General features: G+C 40.2%; 1 protein-coding gene across 6 annotated transcripts in view; it reads right to left on the reverse strand.

Moving 5' to 3' along the window:
- KIF16B (kinesin family member 16B) overlaps positions 1-14,985 on the reverse strand; it is a 289,874-nt gene that overhangs the window by 37,569 nt on the left and 237,320 nt on the right. The window lies entirely within an intron of this gene.

Genomic DNA, 14,985 nt, shown 5'->3' on the forward strand with positions numbered 1-14,985 from the left:
GGCACAGAGCAAATTAAAGTAGAAAGGCAAGGCTGTGAGACAAAGTATAAAAGAAAAATACTGCCTCCATTAAAATAATTATATTTACATCAGAAACAGCTCTCCAACTCTCTTCCTTCTGATAGAATGGAAATGACCTTCATTTCTCCTTTTTAGAGAATCTTAACACCGGTGTTTAAGCCTTGCTATCTATAAGCTCTTAGGCTAAATGAGATGAAATTGCCAATTTCATAAGTTAAAAATGGTTGAATATCAGCAATTTCATCTGGTTAAACCCTGCATAAAACTTTGACATTTTTAAGCGACCACTAGGGCAAAGATACATTTCCATCTGCTTTACCTGCCAAGGGTAAGTATTCTCATTTGATGGACTGTCAGTGGGCTATATCAACCCGATATTCTTTCAAAGGCTATTTCTCTTACTCAAAAATAATACTAAACTAGAAGTATCTAATATTAAAAAGTATACAACAGTGAAACAGCCGAGGAGTTGGGAATGGGGGCCAGGTGATGCAGGAAGCCATTTGGGAACCAACAGCTGTTGACCCAGAACATAGAGCCACACTCGGCCATCTGAATCAGCCCATCCTCCATAAGGAAAAGGGACCATCACAGTCTTTGCCTGCACTAGGGGAAGGAGACAGGAATTACTGCTTCGTTCTTAAAACAGTAATATTATGCATGGAGGAGGGCACTTGGGACGAGCACTGGGTGTTGTATGGAAACCAATTTGATGATAAATTATATTAAAAAAAAAAACCCAGCAACATTATAAAAATCCTTAGAAGAGTTTAGAGCTCTAGAAAAGAGAAGAAACCTGTGTATGGAAACCAATTTGTCAATAAATTTCATATATATATATATATATATATATATATGTATATATATATATATATATATAAAGAAGAAACCTGAACTTTTTCTCTCTTCAAGAACAAAGTGACTGCCTCGTTTCTGTTAAAACAGACAGCAGAAGCAATCCTCCGTAGGTTTCATGGCTGGATTGTGAATTACTTAAATTTTTAAAAAAGGATAATTTACCAAGATCAACAAAGCCACTGGTCAGTTTAAATAAAGTGCCTGGAGAGCCAAAACAGACAAACAAATGGGCAAAACAAACAAACAAAAAACAAACACACATAAACACGCCAAACAAAAAAGAAAAACTCTTCCATTTTGCCGAAAGTGTTACTGTCTGAAAAGTAACATTTCCAACAAGAACACAAGAAAGGGTTAGAAAGGGGGCGGTTCCGAACTGTCCCTGATTTCTCTACTCATGTCTGACGTACATCAACATCTTCTGTTTGCTTGCTTGGTTTCCTCATGTTAAACAGAAATTTGTAAATAAGATAAATTATATTCGCTGGACGTTTTTATTTCTTTTCAAGTTCTTTATATTCACAAACTTTCATTTTTATCGACTTATTTTTTAATCTAGCAGATGGTCTAGATTTGATTTCCATGAGAGACACTGTCAGGAACAGTGAATGGCAATCATAGGCGGGGGACAATGTCCTCTTTGATTGCCTTTGTAACCTGTGATAAAGGAAATGCAGTGTCCTACATTTCTAAAAATCATAGTTCCTTAAGTTCTATATTCCTTACAGTAACTAAATTCGAGAGTGACTCAGATAAATGTGATTCATATACAAATTATCAACATACTGGGATTCAGTAACGAGGGAAAAATGACTTTCCTTACACTTTCATTTTCATAAAGAACAAGGGCCATGATTTCCCCCTTATAACTCTCATGGAGAGGGTGTCTCGTGTTGGAAAGTATGATTCTACCAGAAAATAACCTTTCTACAAACGATAAGATGTGAGGGAACAGTTCTGGTTGAAGGTAAAAAAAAAAAAAAAAAATACTGCCTCCATTAAAATAATTATATTTATTTTGGCGGAGCTTTATTTGTTCCCCTTCAAAAGCATGAAAAACAAGAGAAGAGATGAAAAGGAAACACTGTGTCTCCAAACTAGGAAAGTGGCAGGGCTCTGCCCTGCAGACTGGGCAGCACCCAGGGAAAGCTTGTGGGGGGTGGGGAGACGGGGAGCTGCCGGGGCCACCCTCACCTCGCCCCCAGACCGCTGGCATCATGAGCTGCCCACCAAGGCAGGCATGCAAACTCTCGGGCAGCCCACTACACTGCGATTAAAGGGCTAAATCTGGGGACAAGGAAAAGGCAGGGGACAGCCGCAGCAAGAGGAAGGCGGGTAAGGGCTGTGGGGGTGGGGAAGGACCTGGGGAAGCTCACACTACTAAGGAGAGGAAAGGTCTGAGGCCAAGCGTGTACTCCACAGCGATCCCACAGCCCTCATGAACACCAGAAAGGAAGACAGTATGTGTCACAAAGACAAAACCGGTGGAAAGAGATTCAGAAAAATCCCAGGCAGAAGGTCAGGCACGTAGTAGGTTGCTGCCTTCATCATCGCCAGTATCTGTCCTCCCCTTGCCCCGGGATACGCTACTGTTCCCCCAGCCATTAGTCCACTGCACTGAAAGATGAGATGCCATTAGGAGGAACCCAGATTAGTACGATAACTAAATGAGTAGGGGTGAGAAGGAGGATGAGGGACATGTAAGCAAAGGCAGATAAAGAACCACCACATGAAGAACGGGCCAGAGACAGCCAGAGGGGTTCAGACACGGAGTCACTCACGGGCCACCTGGGGGGCTCAGTCAGCTGGGCGCCCATCTGACTCTTGACTTTGGCTTGGGACATGACCGCATGGTTGTGAGATCGAGCCCCATGTCGGGCTCCATGCTGACAGTGCAGAGCCTGCTTGGGATTCTCTCTCTCCCTCTCTCTTTGCCCTTCCCCCTACCCCACTTGCAAATGCTGTCTTTCTCTCTCTTAAAAGAAAGAACTTTAAAAAAAAAAAAAAAAAAAAGGAAAGAAGTTACTCATGGTCTTGCAGAAACCACAAAAATCATCTCAAAAGAAGAGCTGAAGAAGTACACAGGTTGAAGGAAGAGACCGCGAGGGGAGAGGGGTGGAAAAGTGAGCCAGCTCTGAGAGAAATGGCTGACTCAAGGACTGGGACAGGGAAGATGTAAGCTAAGCCTGAAGCATCTCATAGTGCCCGAAAGGAAGTGCCCAGAAACTTCAAAGCACAAAGATGGAGTGTTACAAAGGAGCACAAGCATTAACTGAAAGAGCTCCTAAAGGCCAAAGATGAAATAATCTGAAAACAAAATTTAAAAAAACAAAACAAAAAAACTCGTATTGGCTTATAGCCGAAATATGACCGGACAAACAAACAACTGAATAAAGACAGACACGGGAAAGGAAAGACAAGCCCTCCACGCACAAGATTTCCAAATAACTTGTGGCTATCTCACCCTGAAGGACGTGGAACATACCTCTCCATGACTAAAATGTGTGCTGTGCACAGGGACTTCCTTCCAAAGAGTAAGTGTAGAAAAGGGGGAAGCCATGTAACATTCCAGGGGAGAAACTGGGAGAAACCTCAGCCAGGTGATCGAGATCAGTATCAACAGTGATAAGCCCCACGGACAGTGTTTGTCTCTTTCATCTGACATGATCATAATGGCACTTTTACCTCTGTGGTTCTCTCCTCCCCAAACCCACAGCTCTAATCACAAGAAAAGCATCACACAAATCCCAACAGGGAACATTCTGTAAAATACCTGACCAGCATTCCTCAATACTGTCAAGGTCATCAAAATTAGGTAAGTATAAAAAAGTGTCACAATAAAATGTAAGACAGATTCCTGGATGGGATCCTGGAACAGAAATGGGATATTAGGTAAAAACTAAGAAAATCTCAAAAATGTAAACAATAATAATGGATCAATATTAGTTCACTAGTTGTGGCACATGTACTATAGTAGTGTAAGTTGTTAATAACAGGGGAGGCTATAAATCTAAAACGATTCAAATAGGACTTCTGGCTTGTGATCTGACACGTTGAGAAGCTTGGAAGCCATCACCCTTGCCCTCACAACAAGAAAAAAGCTGAAAAGACTAAAAATCAACAGCTCTTCATAGATCCATCAGAGAGCTGAGGTCATGGGGCAAACTAATGTCCCCAAACTAGAGAGACAAGCAGGAAGAGACTGAGAACCATATCCTATTGGGTGCAGAAGCCTGTAGCTGGATCCAGGAGAGGCAGCAACAATTTAAACTGTAATTGGTGAGGGGCACTGGCTGTCTCAGTGGGTTAAGCCTCCAACTCTCGATTTGGGCTCTGGTCATGATCTCACGGTTCATGAGATCAAGCCCCACACAGGCCTCTGAGCTGATAGTGCAGAGCCTGCTTGAGATTCTCTCTCTCCCTCTCTCTCTGCCCTCCCCCGTTTGTTCATTCTCTCTCTCTCTCTCTCTCAATAAATAAACTTTAAAAAATAAATAAACTGTAACTGGTGAATTACTGGAGGCTCAGTACAGACTAGTATTTGAGTTAAAAACTCTGGGTACGTGTGGGGTCTGCACACTTCTGTTAGTTTTACCCCCAGGAGTCCAGCCAGGTTCTCATCCTGAGATGGGAGAAAAATCTGCTACTTTGCAGCAGGAGAGAAAAAGTAATCATTCTGAAATACACCCAAAGTTCTCTGTTGTCCTTAACATGGCCTGCCCTCAAGGGAAACTTGTACCAGAATCTAAGCGCTTTGGGATAACCAAACCTGGGGAAAGTAAAATGCCCCACAGCAGGCTCACTAAAAGAGGACACCTGATCAAAGGCCAATGCAGGCTTTTCCCTTTCCCTCTGACCACACCTCACCACCACATCAAGAGACCTCCTGATTACAGGGGAAAGAGCTACAAGCCCCAGGCTCTACTGAAGAAGTCTTTAGCCAAACCCAAAGACCAGGAAGACCAAAACAAGGGCACCTGGGAAAACGGTAGCCTCTGATACCACAGCTACAGCAAACGGCAAGCACAGCCTGGATTCTAGCCAATGAACATAAAACCTCACACCGAAGGCCTATCTACCTCAATTCCTTTCATCCAATACACCATGTCCAGCTTTCAGCAAAAACTGACAAGCCAAAAAGAAAAAAAGTTGATTGAAAAATCAGTACCACCACACCCTCACTATCTACCTCTCCCTACCCACAACCTACTAAAAAAAAGAGAAAAAGAAAAAAAAAAAAAGTGGGCCAGAAGCACTCCACAAAGAATGGGGAAAAAGCAAAAAACACTTATTAGAATGAAAGCCCCAGTAGAAGAAACAAACCTAGAATGAACACAATGAAAACACAGATTAGCATGTAGTATAGAGAGTAAGGGACAATGCAAAATGAAATGTGCTAAGGGAAAAGTCAACATGACCCGAAGAGTTTATGCCTAACCAAAGTGTCTTTCAAGTGCACAGGCCACAGAGAGACATTCTCAAGCACACAAGAACTCTGGTAAAACACATCAAGCTGCATCTTTTCAAAAATGTACTGGATGATCAAAAAATAACCAAGAGATAGCACAATATAAAGATCTCAGGAATGAAGAAATTATGGTAAAGTAAATGTCCCCTCTATTTAAAATCACAATATTTAGGGGCGCCTGGGTGGCTCAGTCAGTTGGGCATCCAACTTCAGCTCAGGTCATGATCTCACGGTTTGTGAGTTCAAGCCCCGTGTCGGGCTCTGTGCTGACAGCTTCAGATTCTGTGTCTCCGTCTTTCTCTGCCCCCGCCCCACTCACTCATGCTCTGTCGCTCAAAAGTGAATAAATGTTAAAAATTTTTTAAAATCACAACATTTAATAATATATAATTATATAAGTCTATGTACAATGTTTAATAATATATAATTATATGAATTTAGGTATAAAAGAATGTGAATGCTATATATCTTGAAGTGTAAAAAGATAATACAAAATGACTTAAGATTTGGGAGATGGGAGTAAACATAAGTGTACTGATCTTAACTTTGTTAGAAGAGTCAGTTGATCATTCATAAAAGGGAAACACAACTGGTCATTTGTAAACTAGAAACACATTTGAAAACTAGCAACTAAATTCTAATGTTTGTTTATAATCTTTTTTCTTAAAGTCCTATATATTTTAGAGAACTTAAAACTTCTTGTGGAGCAACATTTAATTTGAAGTTCAGTAATTTCTTCAATTTCATTTTCTTTCAATTCTGACAAATTCAAGTAAAATTAAACTTACTGTTTGCAATTAAAGATACGATATTTAGAATGACCCTAATGTTATAAAATTATTTCATTCTTTTTCTCATTTTAGTTTTTTATCAATCTATATATCCATCCTTTTATCTGTGCCTATTCATTTAAGTATGTAAGATAATGTTCATTAAATAGTAACATTAATTATATTTAGAGAATGATTTGGGGCAATCTGTTGTTTTCTCTCTGTATTACGTGAAATTTTTATAAATGAGCATGCATCATCTTTATAGAAACAATAAAAAGTAATTATTCTCTTTACAGATTTAATGGAACAGTTAAATTAGCGCCATATGTCTTTTTCTTTTAATAACCTGGGATTTGGGGCAATCAGATTTTGAAGTCTCAGTTCAGCACGGAGCTGCTGGTATATTCTCGAGCGATGTAAAAAAACCTAGTTTTATCACCTATTAAAATGAAGGAGTTGACCTAAGATGTTTTAAGTTTCTGTTCAGCTCTGAAATTCTGTAACTCAAGTACTGATGATGAAAATCTCTGTATGCTGAGTAAGAAGGAGTAGCATTTGGATACCATGGAGATACTTGGCTACATTGCCTCTGAGGAATGTCCTGACTTCCTGCAAAATCCTCACAGCATTCTTATTTGAAGAAAGGCCAAGGTATGTAGAAGGAAAATAGGGCCGGATTTATAATCATGAAGCACGGTACTTTTCAAGAGGTTGTAGAATAGAAAAAGGACAGATACAAACGGGAATGCAGTATTCATGAGAAATTCCTTAAAATGGTATCTTTTCCTGCTACAACCATTATCTTTGCAGCAGGAGTGGGAAATGATGCAAAGATATTTGAGCTCTTATGGGAAAATTGTACGTTTAAGTTAAAAATGATGACGGAGATCAAATAAATTGGATATTTGTGGAAGACATGGTAGGCCTGGAGAACACTGGAAGAAAACTTAACAGCCCTTATGGCCTACTTTGTATAATTATGAAATGTGATTATGCAGACTAAAACACAGGAAACAAACAAATGAGGCTAAAACAGCACATTTCTTTGGCCTGAGAGAAACATAATGACAAGCTTGTTCTGCAATTCAGTAAATAAAACATATTCTAAAGACAAAAAGATTGAAATAAAAGCCATTAGAAAAATGAAATCAGTAATTTTGAGGCCTACTGACTTCCAATGAAATTTGTCTTTCCCTTCTTCAGTGACTGTAGAGTCTAAAACCCCGAGTTGTTAATTTCATTTTGAATGTTTGAACCCACAAGCCTCTAATTTGCAGGCTGAACAACAGATCTGTATGAAGAACTATCAACAGCATCAGATAAGACAATTAATAATTGCTTATAACCAGCAGCCATTTTATGGAATTGCCTGTGAATTTCAGTTTTGGGAAAATGAAAGCATGGAGAATCCATTCATCCATGAAGTTGGTGAGCTATGTACGTATGTGCATATGTATCAGCGATAGTGTCCGCATTCTCTGTTGCTTTGTAATATTTCTTAATGATCTTAATGATCTCAGAGTTGGTTTTTCCCTTTCTGACTCCCAGTGAACTCACACAGCTCAATTATCTTCAAAGAGCCATCATGCCCAAATGCTGACTCCAATGTTTATTAGATTATAATAAGATAGGTCGGCCAGTCTGCTGCCATCACGAAGATAAATTAAATGCAATGGTAACATTTGATTTTATTATAAGCCTTTCTCTCTTGGCCAAGTTCACTTTTCGGGTGAGCCAGACCCTATATTAAGCCCAGGTGGTCTTGGAGGCAACAGCATAGATTTTGATAAATGGGATCATTATTTCTTTGAATATAAATAATGGCAGCCCTTATACAGAAATTTAAATGAGTGATAAAAAGCCTTGTTTATCTTTTATGATTTCATAACAATTAAGCTGCTAAAACTGGATTATAAATCACTGAAAGAAAACCGAAAACAACTAATAAAGTGTGGAATACTTACTGATGAAAGAAAAACATTTGACTTCTGTTACCACCTAATAAAAGTGTACTTTATTTTCATTCCTCATTTACAAAGCTCTTTCCTTTTTTTTTTTTTTTTTTTTCCCTTACTCCCATAACACTTGGCTACCTAACTAGTACCTGATTTTTAAAGATTAAGGGGGGAAATTCTACCTGGCACTCTAATTGGTCAAATCAGCTATAACCTGACTTTTGTAAGTAGACATACCTACATGATGACTGACAGCATTTGAAACATCCACACCCTGCAGGTTTGTGGCTGTGAATTTTAGCCACTCCAGCTTTTGAGAAATGCAAATAATGAAAACTCATCCAAGGGCTGCTATAATTCTCACAGCTGACTAAGTGGGAGCATTTCTGGCTACTCAAAATTAATAGCAATTTCCAAGGTCTTATAAGAACAGCTGTCACTGAGAAATATACTCACAAACAAAAAAGGAACTCTCCTCCAAGTTTCACTAGAGGCATGAAAGAGCAACTCTTCAGAACAATCTGGTGGATTATTAAAGGAGCAATGACAACAGACCTCTCATAATAAGCACACCACACAATATTGATGAATACCCGCTATCTTGCCCACAGCCAGGCACATATTAGACTCTCCTCAAATATCTGCTGAATGAATGCACAAGGCAGGACTCTTTGCTGGTGGTCCACATGGTATAGCCAGCAATTACAATGAGGACATATCACAGACAGAGCTGCTGTCCTGTTGTCACTGAAGTGCTAAAACTTGGAGTCATCCTATGTACAAAACCATCGCTGGGAACATAGTTAAGACTGCACAGACTTGGTCATATTCTGTATAAAGATGATAACTTTTTAAAATGCAATCACACAAAGCCTCCCAAAGCCAGTATCAATCTTATTCAGGCAGGGGCCAGTGAAGATAGATTTGAGGACATTCGTATATGCTGCAACAATTTTGAAAGTGAGAAATGTTTCAGATATGTGAGAGTTTAATGTTGCATATTTAAGAATAATTACACAGTTGGACTAACTCAGATGCTTGCATTTTCTATCTCTTATTATGATGTTACTTGTCTCTTTCAGGGACTGAGACATGGCAAGAACCTGTCTTTGTCACGATATTCAACTAACAGATTTTTGCAGAGGAGAGATGTTCTTCTCTTTGGTCTCATCTGGGGCACTCTGAAAATTCCCCTTTCATGAATGACCAAGGTCATGGAGAGGAAGATTCAAAACACAGAAAGAGGACTAGGAATGAAGAGACATGAACTTTGCCTATACCCCAAGTCTTGATGTGACTTTCAACAAAATTGAGCATTTAAGTGTCCGTCCTTCCTTCCTTCCTTCCTTCCTTCCTTCCTTCCTTCCTCTTTCCTTCCTTCCTTCCTTCCTTCCTTCCTTCCTTCCAAGAGACAGACAGCATGAGCGGCGAAGGGGCCAAGTGGGAGGAGAGAGAGAGAGAGAGAGAGAGAGAGAGAGAGAGAGAGAGAGAGACCTAAGCAGGCTCCATGCTCAGCACAGAGCCCCCAAAGCAGGGCTCGATCGCACAACCCTGGGGTCATGACCTGAGCAGAAATCAAGAGTCTGATGCTCAACTGACTGAGCCACTCAGGCACCCCATGAGTCCTCATGAGTCCCCATGAGGTTTGGGAGTGCCCAAACCTTTAAGACTCCTTGGTGTACTTACATTTCATAACGTGCAAATGGGTCCAACCCGTTGCTATAAAAGTCTCCTTGCCGGTTGCAGAGGAAAGCCTGATACTCTATGCTTCACAGTCTTTGGTGGTCAAAGAAACAATCAACATGCCCCCACTGCCTAGGCTTAACATAGCCTATCCTTAATTTTGACAAGATGATTGGTCCCTGGAAATTACCTTTTAGAACTGGTGACCTATAATAATGAAAAATCAACCAATGCTCCCAAGGTGGCTGTGAAAGAGATGACAGGCAGCATACTAACCAGTGGTCCAGAGAGCACTATTTGGAGAACTGGGGCCCCAACTACCCACTCTCAGGCCCTACATCAGATTTACTGAATCATAATTTCCTAGTTTGGCGAAAAGCTTCTCAGAAAATTCTGAAGTCTTTTGCCCCCAGCTCCCCATACACTTGAAAGAAGTAATTAAAATACTGTTTTATGTCTTGGGTGGAGGGAACAGTGTGTTGCAAACCATACAGTGAGGTACCTTGGTCTCTCATAACATACTAGGTCAGGAAGCTGACAGGAAGCGTTCTATTTTTGCCTACATAGCTGTTTGCTATTTAAAAATCCAAGGGGGCTGAGCTCTTGGTACAGGTGAATTTATCTAAGGCTTACTGAATGCTCCCTATGGCTATGGTTGGTAGCATTATAATTTGGGTGGTGAGTGGATTTGCAATTTTTATATTAAATTTGGAAAGCTGGTTATAAAACTGTTGACAATGCATTTCAGTGATGGATGGCAAAAAGCTGTCCAAATCAAATCCAAGGCCAAGAGCCAGTTTCTTTTCTTCCCTGTCCACCCCCACCCCCTTTTATTTTTGGTACTGCTTTGGGGAAATTACTTGGAAAATACAGAATGTGAGAAATGGTTCTATCAGCACAAACTGAAAGTCCATATATGAATTAAACCACCTCCTTTTTTCCCCTCCCACTGTTATTTACTGGGCACCCAGAGACCGTTAGACTTGAGACAGAAGAGTTGCTCCATACAGCAATCTTTCATGTTCTATTCAAAAGCTGTGAAAACATTTCCCCCCACCCCAGCTCTGTAGGGAGAAGGGAGCCCCCTTGGGGATGTGGTTGATGGAGGCTGAGGTCCTGTTTGACACTTGGGGACTCGAATGACTCACTGTGATAACTCAGTTATGATGTAGACATTCACACGTCATGTTCCATGCCACGTATGCTGTCACCACACACGGGCATTAAAAGTTCCCGTAGCATTTATTTTGATGGTACCTTTCAATACAGAACATAGCCCATTTTCATGGTTCATCATTTTGCCTCCAGGAAGACCAACACAAACCTGCTTCCGAATGACTCTTGGCCCAGATTATAAAAGGACCCTTGATGATGGATTCCAATGCCTAACTTCTCTCACTGTGAGATGGCTCTCCTGAGAAGTATGGTGCCCACTAGGTTCTAGCACTTGTTAAATGTATTAAAATTAAAGACCTCTAAAATCAGAGTGTGGCATCTCCGAACCTCCTAGAATGAGCAGCTCTCACTGACCCTCTCATCTTCCAGCCCCATGTCCTCCTACTTTATACAATACATTCAGAGCCCCCTAGACCACTCATCCAGAATGTAGGGGGCACAGGCGCCATGTTGTCACTCTTCATTCTGATGGTTGAGAGAGAACATGGTCTTAAAATAGTCTCTCTTCCCAGCTTCATGATAAACTGTGCTTTGATCAGATCATTGTCCACTCTCAATGACGTGGATCCATAGGTAAACTTCATGGACACGAGATCTTAACGGTAACTCTACCTCCTCCGTGGCAAAAAGAGAACATTTGTGTTTGAGCATATAACTTGACTGATGCTTAAAGGGATTATACTACTGACTTTAATGGAGTACAAAATTTTTCATACAGATAAAGAGCACTGCAGAAATGATTTGCATGATAAAATTTCAAAGACATGCTCTCTAGCAGATGCTGCATATTACTTCATAGTCGCTTTCAATAAAATATTTTATCTGAGGCTTTCACAGTCTTTTACAAACTAGCTGTGGCATTATCATTTTACAGATGTGGAATCTGAAAACACAGGGTTTAATTTGATTAAGATTCCATACAAGGTCAATGAAGGGGAGCAGAGAAAGAAAGCTAGAAGGAGCTATTATCCTGTACAATACATGTCAGTATATCAAGAGGACAATTAATTCAAGACAAAAGGGAAACCTATTTAGAATCCAGAAGAAACTAAGATGAAGGGAAATGAATAAACAAAAATAAAACAACAATTTTAAAAACCTTGAACAATGCAGCACCTCGAGTGAGGGCTCAACCCTCACACAGTGAATCTGAAAATGGAAGGAACGTAATGTTCACATATGATCCAACACCACCTGCAGCCAATCCGTTCTTCTTTAGTGTTCCACAGAACAAAGAACTTTGTTTTCTTTTTCTGAAATTTGTCACGATACAAAAACAATGGACTCAATTTTTCTTCGGTGTCTACTTTGTCCCTGCCCTCAGTCCCCATGCCTGAGTTTCATGGGACCCAGTGGCTTTGTCCTTTCAATTCACAGGTTTGTTTTGCTTGTAATCCCCCTAAAGTCCTTCTATTTTCTTCACAGACACACATTATAGCTAATAATCAATGACCTCTTCCTGTTTTAATCGGGTCACCACCCAAGTGTATATAAAGTATCCCTGAGGGGTCTCCAGTTGACATCCCTCTCCTTATGGAGACATTATAGTACACAGTAAATAATTAGGCAAATACATGGGAGTAAACAGGGAAATTAGAAGACGTAGCTGAATGATGGTTAAGGAATTCTTAAAACCTTGCCACTACTTGGGGGTAAGGCTCGGGGCTCTCAGTCAACCCAAGTTTTGTGTGTTCTTTTCCTAATCTTGGTTCTTCATAAATTAAGTCTTAAAAAACAGTTGAGCAATTACCCAATTTCTTCACAAGGGAAGCATGCATGTGTGAATCGGAAGTCATGCAGCTACCTTTAAGAATGTCCACAAAGAAGCAGTCACAGCAGCAAAAATCTGGAAACTACCCCTATGTCCACGAAGAGGTATCTGCGAATCTGATAAGGTGGTACGCCAACTTTGTTAGTAGACACCACTGCTCCTGGCAAAATGATCAATCACTTGATAAGCTGATAAACTGTTTGTATAGACTAGGGAAGTGATAGCTATCTGGTGTGAAGTCGTAGATTCAGGCTTCTCTGAGTGAGGTTTCTTTTATAGCTCAGCAGGTCTCTTGTAGGTACTCTGCTGGAAGTAGTGATATTTGTCTTATACCTTCCTCAGGTCAATCAACGCTAGGTATGGCCTATGCAAGTCCTGTAAGTACGAATGTTTAGCTGGACCCAAGAACTCCTGAGGGCACTGCAAATGATTGCTTCTGAGGGCCAGATTAAGAGAAACTTTCACACTCTATGTATACCTCTTTGAATGACTTCAATCTTTTACCATACACATGTAACTTATTATCTGAAAAAAAAAATACTGAAAGAAAAAAGAAAATAGCCATAAAAAGAACTCCTGTATCAAACTCCTGTAGAGGTATATCCCCCAGGAAAAACAGGGCTAAAATGCCAGAAGAAAATGTGAATGAACAGGATATAATTCAAAGTTCCAAAAGATTATAAGCTACAACCCAAACTAAAGTTTCAAGGTGAGCAAAGATTCTCCATCTTGGCAAGTAATTACAAAGCCTATGTATTTTTGAATTCAAGGGTATTTTTTCAATATATTTTTCAGCTTGATTAAAAATTTGAAACCTTGTATAACTTGGTAAATTTAGTATGTATCATTACAAAAAAAAAAAAATAATCGACCATCTTGTTATCCTTGTAACTAAAAGAACAAGAGGAGTTTCATACTTCTATCGAAATAATGACCCCAATTTGGTGAAGGAGTGAGGTAAATAAAATATGTTCCCACTTGGCTATGAAACAGTTATCTGTGAGAGGAAATTTTCAGCATCCTTCTATGTGAACCTTTGAGCCTTCCTGAAGAAGTTACGTCTTTAACAAGTCAAATGATTTCTAGGATGCCGACAGGCCAAGTAGACCATTGGAGATAGATGATTACTTCAGTAAGATTAACGTTATATACAGAGACGTCAACAATATGCACAAGGATAAGAGCAATCATAACTGTTGAATACCTAATGAACATTATTGATCTCAAGTCTCCACAAACACTTAGCACGTAAGAGTATGTGAAGGTAGGCTGCGCAAAAGAAAAATCAACTTTATGGAAGAAAATACAGCTGATATTCAACTTGACATTTAAGCTTCATCTTGAAAATGTTAACTGGGCAATGTCGTTCTCCTTTCACTGAAATAAGATTTATCTAGAGCTACAATGACATGCTGCTGCCTTTTTACAGATAATGTTTTCCCCCCATTTCTATTTTTATACTGTTGTTTGTTTAGAGATAGTAAATGGAGCCCAATTGCCTGCGCTTCCAGACTGGCTTCTGCCCACCAGGTGTGTGACAGGAGGCAAGTCTCTGGCTCCGACCACAGGGTCCTGAATGGCAAAAGCATAACACAAGACCCAGGACATGGGAAGCACTCAGTCAATGGTGAGGAAACCAGTCAGTGTGGCTACTGTAAAGCTCAATGGCGCCCCCTCAGGCTTTGTAATTACAACCTCCCTTTCTACAGGCGGTGTTTATTTTAGGATCTCACCACATGGTTTCAAATCACTACTCACATTACCTCCTCTCTTTCAAACACATTCATACATGTGTAAGTTCTTTACATTTTTTGCCCTCAGAAGAAGGCAAAGTCACCAAGTTGAACTCAAAACAAGGAAAAGCAATTTCCAATCTTGGTTATCAGTTAGATCGTGAGCCTGCCTTCAGGAAAAGGGTTTGTATGGGAAGCCATACATGGATAGAATGGAAATTCCAGCTTAGTTTCCACATCCAGACATTCTTCAATATCATTCAGTGGTTTCCCACAATACTTGTGATCAAGTGATACATGATACAGTCCCTACTTCCTGTCCCTACCTCCCTGTCCTCATCTCTACCACACTTGCCACTTTTCACAGGACTCTTTATTCTTGGAACATGCTTGGCCAACAGGCGTGGTCCCACCCCAGGGCCTTTGCATTTGCTGTTCCCTTTACTTCAGATGTGTCTACCCCAGATTTTCATGCCTGGCTCCTTTTCAACATTAAGATTTCCCCAGGCCTGCCTAGCTCTCATGCCACACGATCACACTACCTTGT

The sequence above is a fragment of the Lynx rufus genome, unplaced genomic scaffold (assembly GCF_022079265.1).
Source record: "Lynx rufus isolate CCGP_SWC_20201006 ecotype Redwood Valley unplaced genomic scaffold, mLynRuf1.p SCAF_8, whole genome shotgun sequence".
NCBI classification, from domain to species: Eukaryota; Metazoa; Chordata; class Mammalia; order Carnivora; family Felidae; genus Lynx; species Lynx rufus.